This window comes from Enhydra lutris, unplaced genomic scaffold (assembly GCF_002288905.1).
Source record: "Enhydra lutris kenyoni isolate GAN:26980312 unplaced genomic scaffold, ASM228890v2 scaffoldscaffold1, whole genome shotgun sequence".
Taxonomy (NCBI): domain Eukaryota; kingdom Metazoa; phylum Chordata; class Mammalia; order Carnivora; family Mustelidae; genus Enhydra; species Enhydra lutris.
In genome coordinates this window covers 31690532-31699512 of record NW_019154085.1, presented here as the reverse complement: position 1 = coordinate 31699512, position 8981 = coordinate 31690532, and the positions used below count along the sequence as shown (strand labels likewise).

The 8981-nt window shown below is 38.6% G+C and overlaps 1 pseudogene; it reads left to right on the top strand.

Annotated features, from left to right (window-relative positions):
* The first annotated feature begins 5425 nt into the window (after positions 1-5425).
* Positions 5426-7807, top strand: LOC111139200 (annotated as a pseudogene).
* The last annotated feature ends 1174 nt before the right edge of the window (positions 7808-8981 follow it).

Sequence of the window (8981 nt, the reverse complement as noted above, 5' to 3'; positions counted from 1 at the left end):
TTTTTTTTTTTTTATAGACCTGGGTTATATAACATAGTGTTGTGTACTATTGGTGTTTGTTTAATTAAACTAAGTAAAAATAGAGCTTTCTAGTGACCAACATACTAATTTTGTACCTGCTAACTTAGTCTTCATAAATTAAACTTGAGATGTCTTCTGGACCACCACCTTTCTGGAGAGCCTCAGAAGACTCAGGGATGCTGTGCATGGAACCTGCATCTATGAGATACCCTTTAGGAAAGTAGAATAATTTTCCCTTCTTAGGGCATAGCACCCAGGATGCGAAGTTGGACTCTTGGTGCCTCAGGAACCCTGAGCCAAATGATGAAACCCAGGGTAATCATCTAATGAACTAATGGGATATTCCTTCCTGAGAATCTAGCCATGGAACAAAGAGACACCAAATCCAAAAGTTTTTTAAATTTGAATCATGTTAAGTATAGAATGGTGGTTAGAAGATCTATGAACTCTTGGCCTGAGCCTCCTTGGTTCCTGCTCCAGCTGAGGTTTGATGGTGACCCAGAGACACCACAATGATCTTCTAACAAATATGCTCCTTAGCTGAAACCCCAGTGACTGGCAACACAAACCACCCCCACAAACACCCTGGTCTCAGGGGGACATCTGTGTTCATTTAGTGGTGGGACATAGCATAGAGGACCAGATAAGTTCACCAGCTTGGGTAAAATGGGAAGCGCCTGATTTTAGTGGAGATGCAAGCACGTGGGACCTAGAGTGGAGGTGGGATAATCACTGAGGATATTTGGGGTCTTTTATCTATAACTTCAGCTGGCCAATTCTAATTCCTGCGAGAGAATACCAAAGAGCAATCATCTGAAGAATTATTATTATTTTTTTTTTTTTTCAGTTTTGGAGTCAGGGAAGAGCCAGGTTTCTTAGGTTACCATAAGCTTATAAGGTTTGCTTGAAAGTATTTTTAAAGTCCCACTGATTTTTTGCTTTTTGTTTTCTAACTCTAGAAAGATCATTAAAGTGAGCTCTCTCTCATGCCATGTTGGCATTCCCAAGGAAGATTCATGATTGGATGATGTTTCTGGGCAATATAAATCAAACTTGGTGGCCAGGATATGTTGACGGCTTGAAGTAAGTGAAAAATAAATTAGAAAGGGAGAAGGCCTGGGGTAGCAAAGACATAAATTTAAAATTTACATCTCAAAAGATGAAAAATTTGAAAAGCCGTTTTGAAAACCTGGCTTAGACTCATCTAAGTGAGTGAAAATGGGGAGCAAGGGGAATAAGTTAGGAGCATGCGAATGAATTTGGTTTACATAAAAGTCCTTATAACTCCAAAAAAGAAAAAGTACATGATTAAGCAATACCAGAAGTTCCTCTCAAAAGGTATTACAGCCTCAAGAGAAATCATTTAGAATGTTTTAAAAACATTTAAACATTAGAATAGATTACTTTTGTCATTTGAAAAGAGAACATTATATTGAAGGTATACAGTCATCAGGCTAGAACAATGTTTCCATGATGAATTTATTATATTTATTGGACTTACTTTTCTTGTATTATGCACCTTTTTTCCCCATAAGTCTAAATGCTCATGATTCAGAATTTGCATTAGTTATTGGAACTAAGGAAAACAAATATCCTTAAGAATGACAAAAAAGAAAGGTTGGGGGCTTTGGGTTCCAATAGACCTTGCATTTGAGCCTGTCTCTTAAGTAGCTGTATCATCTTGAACAAGTCACTTGGTCTCTGGACTTCAGTGTTCTCAACTCAGAGGTCTTGCCAAAAATAAAGTGAGATACCTCCCTAAACCAAGTATCACAGTGCCAGCTCACAGTAGATACCTAGTAATTGTAGATTATTAATAGATCCCTCCTTCCTTCCCTCTGAAACTTGAAACTTAACAAAGCAAGATTTTAATTTATGTAAATTTGTCCTAGTTTAGAAAGAAACAACTCCCTTGTGGCAGAGATAAGGAGGATGATTATAAAGTTCTACTAAATTAATAAAAAGTGTGCATTTCTAATCTACAGAGGGTTCATTCTACTAAAACTTATTCGAAGTTTCCACATATAATGGTTTATACACCCACTACGCACACCTGCTGCTCTTCCTCACTCCCTTTTTCTACGGAGTAAGGTAGGGTAGGGTCAGGTTGTATATTATTTAAATCAGAATTGAGGGTTAATTGCATCCATAGGACTTTAGCTTTAGGAAGTTTGAATACATTTCAAATGAATGCTTTTGAAAAAAAATTAAATATTTGATGATCCAAACTTTCTTTCTAGCTCTCTCTCCTCTTCTCCTCTTCCTCAAATCATGATATGACAATTAAAATATTTCCTTTACAGAGCTGTAGATACATGAATCTTGTCTTATAGAAGTGAATGGCATGATGACAAAGGTTAAAACCTGGCTCTTGAAAGCTTGATTTTCACAATCAGGGATGTGTGTGACTAGACAGTGAGTACAGATGATCTGGATGGAGGTGGGGTGATAAGAAGAATTTGATTTAGTTTACTTTACATATAAGTTTTTCTCTTCTTTAAAAGGCCAGATGCTAACTATTTCAAGTAATTCTGTAAGAGATTTCTGAAAGATGTTGCTGCTGATGGTGATGTGCATTCTTTCATGTTTCTGTCCTGTGCCAAGATCATTCTAGCATTTGCTTAGGGGATCCTCTGTGTGGGCCACTACTTAATAAAATGAGACACCATGGAGGAACCCCTATCTCCTTCCGCCAGAAATCCTGGGTCAGGAGTTGATAGAAGAGTTTTTTAAGTCTGCTGTATCTTATAGATAGAGTGATAAAAGGACCTAGTTTTGGGGTGCCTGGGTGGCTCAATGGGTTAATCATCTACCTTCGACTCAGATAGTGATCTCAGGGTCCTGGGATCGAGCCCCGCATTGGGCTCTCTGCTCAGCAGGGAGCCTGCTCCCCCCACCCCTCGCCTGCCTCTCTGCCTACTTGTGATCCCTGTCTGTCAAATAAATAAATAAAATCTTTTAAAAAAAGGACCTAGATTTAAGCTAAGGAGGTGGGGGGAGATGTTTAAATAAGCCTTTATTTCTTTTATAACATGCATATTTATTATAGAAAAAATAGAAAAATTAAAAATTCGATGGAAGAATGCCAATTCCTCACAAGTCAAACACCCCAAGATAACCACTGACAGAATAGTTGTAAATTTCTTTCCAGAACACTTCCCAGGTGTCCCAGCAATGGTGGAATGAGGAGCCGCAAGCTATTGAAAGCTCATTCTTCTAATCCGGCTACGTGAGAATGATAATCTCTGATGGGTGAGGAGGTCGCATGAGGATGTCAGGGACGAGTCGTGGGTTGCAGGGACTTAGCTCATTTCCTTCCGCATTATCCTGGATCCAACTGATTTGTCATTTTGGCTTGGAGTGATGAGCAATGCTCACCTCCTTCCCTCCTACCTTATGGTTCTCGTCTCTTGAGCACATGTGCATCCTGCTTGTCAGCTGGTTCCTGTCAGCTTTGCATGTAATTGCGGGGGTTTGCCAGTCCCCTTAGGGCTTGCTAGCTCACACATGGTCTGTATGGATTCCCGGATAAGCCTCTAAAGGGAGGGTGTAATGGAACAGGGCAGAGCATTAGCAGTGCCTTGCTCCAGAAAACATTTGCCAAAACTTACATTTAGAATGGCTGAACTGATATTTCTCTAGCAAATAAGAACTTCTCAAGTAGTCAGCCATGGTTCCATGAGAGCTGAGATTTGATAGGGCAAGTTTCTCTCTATGCCAGGGATGGCACAGAGCTGGATTGTATAATTATGGGAAAGTTAAACCACTGGAATTTACTGAGAGGGTTGTGGCTAATGGCATAGACTTTTAAGTAAATAATGCATGCTGGGCTGGGGGGCACAGAAAGATCTTCAAAGCGTGCTTTCCTTACTAAAATTTCTGCTATGGAAAAATCTGAATCTGGGCAGAGAGAAAACAAAGAAACAAATAAATTGTAAAAACAAAACAAAACAAAAACTTGTGCAAAAAAACCCAAGAGCTCTCACATCCCTCTCCCTTACTTCAGAACTCTTTCTAGTGATAAGCTCAGGAGTAAAATATTTGGAAGTAAGAAATGCTGTGACTAAACAATGTGTGCATCTCTTTTCTTCCCCCTGAATTGGAATCCTCAAAAATGAGACTCTTTGGGATCACAGAAATTCTACTACAGGAATATGGTGACTGATAATATCATGTCAGCTATTCTAAGTCAGCCATGAAAATGAGGGACAAGCCTGTGGGATGACTGGGAAGTAAGGGGAGGGGTAACCCGATAGAGAGTGAATGAACTCAAGGCATGACCTGTTCTAAGACCTTCACTTCCCTGGAATCTGCCATGTTTTACAGTTCTTTAACATCCAGGTGAACATCCAGTTTAACAATCTGAACTCTCAAGTTCTGGAGTTATTTCCATTTGGCCATAATCTCCAGTAATCTTCAGACTTCCACACATAGGACCAAAATGTGCATCTTATTATCTCTCCAAATTGTTTCACATGTGAGACCTTATACAAAAAGACCTACTCTCTGACCATCATCTCCCATCCTAAAAACTCTCTCTTACGTGTTCCCACAGCCCCTGCTTTCAGATCTCATTGAGACTTCCAAAATCCCATGTCCTTCTTCACAGCTACCAACTACTTCCTGCCTGTCCCTTCTTCCCTACTTGCTATCGAGGCTTTAGCACTGTAATCCTTCTCTTATCATTCATCTCATCCTCTTACTCTTTTTTTTTTTTTTCTAATACATCTGCCTGTTAAACACCCAGATCTGGAATTCCATATTTAAATGCCCATACCTGGATTGAGGAGCAGTGGGGAGAGAAAATCCATACAGCCACAATGGCCTGTGTTCATAAGTTCATAGTCATAAACTGAACTCAAGAGGGTAGTGTAATGGTTAAGGATGTGACCTCTATGATCAGACTGACTAGAAGCACATTCCAGTTCACCGCTTACTGGATGTGAGACCTCAGGCAAATTATTAAACATTATTTTTTCTATGACTACATTTCCTTTTCTGTATCATGGGAATCTAAAAGAAATTGCCTCAGGATCTGTTATGATCATGAGATTTCTTGTGCAGAGAGCAGTATCTGGCATGGACTTCAAACCCATCACCTCTACTCTACTTTCACAAATGATACTTTCCACTTCATAAAGAAAGCAGAAGCCCTTAAATGAGAGAAACTCATCATTGGTTCATAAATTTAAGGAGCTGTTATTGTCTTTAATTTGCAGAGTTTGTTTTACTATTCTAGGACATGCAGAAGATAATCTTGATATTGTTTATTTGTCCACACCCAGAGGGGGAATAGAGTACCTTATAGACTATGAAGTTGGCATTCCCATAATTTACAACTACAATATTAATCTGACAAATACGTATTGTCGAATATTTGGTTGTAGACACATGGTTAGGCAAAATGAGGGATAAACGGGTAAGTGGGATAGGTATCACTAAGCAGAATTGGATTGTTCTTAAATATCTAAATCTTGTCACCTCCAACTTGATAAATAACTTCATGTAATTTTTTTCATTTTATGTCTTCCTTTTCTTTTCTTTCTTTATCTTGAAAAAATTATCCCCCGTGTTTATAACTCCATTTTAGAGGTGTGCCACTAGAGCATTCAGTTAAAAACAAACAAAACAAAATAAAACAAACATGCCTGGATATAAAGTGGAAATAGATTATATGTACTAAATTGAACAATAGCTTCTTGCCCTATTTTTAAAATTCAGGAATTTAAACAATAAATATGGAATCCACGGGACTAGAAAATTCCAACCCGGGGGCAAGTCAGTTGATACACTTGGGTGTGCTTTCTCTCACAGTGCAGCCTCTATAACACCTGCAAACTTTACTACCATCCAAATGATTTACAGCCATGTAAAACGTCAACTATAAGCAATATGACAAAATACCAAAATTAGATGTCACTCACTGTTTTATGAGCTACAATGTTTAATAAAATAGTTTCTTGGTAAATTCTCTTCTCTACCCCAGCTGTTTTTGTGATATAAAAGAGGATATTCTAGGTAACATCAGTAAATACAGAAGAAAGGCAACTCCAAGGCCCTCTTCTTCCACAAAAACAGTAAATAAACTTACAAAACGCTCTCAGAATCAACCTTATCAGAACTCTGGAAACTAACCAAAGGTTTACAGCAACCAGACAAATATTTGATCAAGCAGAAGGTGGCTGAAACTCAGTACAAGAGCTTCATGGTGTTTTAGCTTCCCTTGGCCCCAACCTCGCTCCCCAGCTCAAGAATGGTCTTGAAGAAGGTAGCCTGAACTCCTGGTATGGGTTTCCATACTGGCTAATGTAGAGCCAGCTAATCTGCTGGCTAAAGCAGAGCAGATCTGTTCTCGAAGAATTATGATTGTGAGTTTTGGCTCATATGGCGGTTTCCTGAAGGACTAACTCAAAGGACTGGCATTTATTCCACCTAACTCAGAATTCTTTACATGAGAGACATGTGGTGGAGAGATGACTACATGGAGACATTTGTCACAAACCTTTAAAGGCAAATTTACTAGTGGCTGCCATTTGGAGCAAGGGATAATAGTTGGAGGAAATAATAGACACACTGAAAACTTACTTACAAGGCTAGATGCACATGGGATAGGATGCATACTCAGAAATATTCCAGAAAGCACTAACCTCTCACCTTCACTGAGCTTTTGACTCTGTGCAAGCAGAAAGTGAAAGTTAGATCAGAGTTGTAAATTGCTCAGCTGAGTAATGAAGGTTTATTCTGCAAAGTTTATTTGCAAAAACTGGGAGTTTTTTGGTGGTGGTGGTGTTGGTGGTGGGAGTTCGGGAAGAGATTCCTAGAGGTTTAAGGAAATCTCTGTCAAATCACTAGTCCACCACTAAAGTAACCTAATGAGACATGGGTGTCTACATATGACAAAAAAAAAAATACAGATTTTACAAAATTAGTTCAAACAAACAAATGCAGCCACCATAAGCAGCAATAACAAACCCTGAGAAAGTGGGAGAATTTGGTTTCAAGAATTGCAACATTGTGGGCAGAGTCTCAGCCTCGCTGCTGCCACCCAGAGACTGCTGAGCCCCTGGCTGTCCTCTGCCACCCGCTCCAGACACAGAACATCCAATCATAGATAAAAATGAGCTGATGCAGAGGGCCAAACTGGCCAAGCAGGCTGAGCGATATGAATACATGGCAGCGTGCATGGAGTCTATAACTGAGCAAGGAGCTGAATTATCTGATGAGTAGAGGAATCTTCTCACAGTTGCTTATAAAAATGTTGTAGGAGCCCATAGGTGATCTTGGAGGGTTGTCTCAAGTATTGAGCAAAAGACGGAAGGTGCTGAGAAAAAACAGCAGATGGCTTGAGAATACGGTGAGAAAGTTGAGACCGAGCCAAGAGATGTCTGCAATGATGTACTGTCTTTTTTGGAAAAGTTTTTGATCCCCAATGCTTCACAAGCAGAGAGCAAAGTCTTCTATTTGAAAATAAAAGGAGACTACAACCGTTACCTGGCCGAAGTTGCTGTTGGTGATGACAAGAAAGGTACTGTAGATCAGTCTCAACAAGCATAACAAGAAGCTTTTGAAATCAGCCAAAAGGAAATGCAACCAACACATCCTATCAGATTGGGTCTGGTCCTTACGTTCTCTGTGTTCTATGATGAAATTCTGACCGCCGTGGAGAAGGTTGCTTTCTTGCAAAGACAGCAAGCTAATAATGCAATTACTGAGAGACAACTTGACATTGTAGACATTGCACACCCAAGGAGACAAAGCTGAAACAGAAGAAGGAGGAGAAAATTAACCAGTCTTCTAACTTTTGTCTGCCTCATTCTAAAATTTACATAGTAGACCATTTGTCATCCATGCTGTCCCACAAATAGTTTTCTGTTTACAATTTATGACAAGTTTATGTTACTTCTTTTTGGATTTCTATATTTCCATTGTGAATTTTACGTTGAATATTAGGGGAGTAGAGCAAGTTAACATTTAGCGAGTTTTCTGTTTTCATCTTGAGGTGGTCAATATGGGGATGTGGAATTTTTGTAGTAGTTATAAATGTTTGGCATAGTACTATTGGTACATTGTGGCTTTACAAGTGCCAGTGTTAAAACTGCTTCCATATCTAAGCAAAGAAAACTGCCTACTTATTGGTTTGTCCTGGTGGGGAATAAAAGGGATAATTTGTTCCAGATACAGGTGTAGTTTTTCTGGGTACTTTAAGGTTTGGAGCACTTACCAGGCTGTAGTAGAAATGGATATTCTGTAGATACTACATATTGAACCATGAGTATCTGTGGAATACTCACTCTTAATGTGCACACCTTTTTGATTATAGTTGCAGAAGTGTTCCTTTAGTAGTCACCCAATTTACTCTGGATAAGGGCAGAAATGGTTCACATTCCATTTTTTGTAACATTACCTGCTGTTTGCTTTCATTATTTTTGTTACACTCCTTTTATTTGTATTTAAATGTTTTAGGCAACCTAAGAACAAATGTACAAGTAAAGATGAAGTAAAAATGAATTGCTTGATACCCAGTACTTTATGTATATCAAGCACAGCAGCAAAATAAAAATTCCATGGTTTTAACTTTTTTTTAAAAGGGTTTCGTGGTTGTGTGTGTGTGTGTGTGTGTGTGTGTGTTTTGGTTTGGGTGTTTGTTTGTTTGTTTTTTATACTTGCCTAATATGCATGTGCTGTAAAAATAGTTAACAGAAAAATAACTTGAGATGATGGCTAACTTTGTTTAATGTTTTATGAAATTTTTATGAACAATCCAAGCATAATTTTTAAGAACACATGTAGTGAGTTCATATAAGTGGAATAAAAGTTTTATGAATGGACTTTTCAAAAAAAAGATTGCCACATTATAATACCCAAAATTTCCAGCTTTCCAAAAAAATTATATGGTATTTAAAGAAATAAGAATGTATGGTCTATACATTGGAAAAATAAAAGTGCATACAAACTGTCTC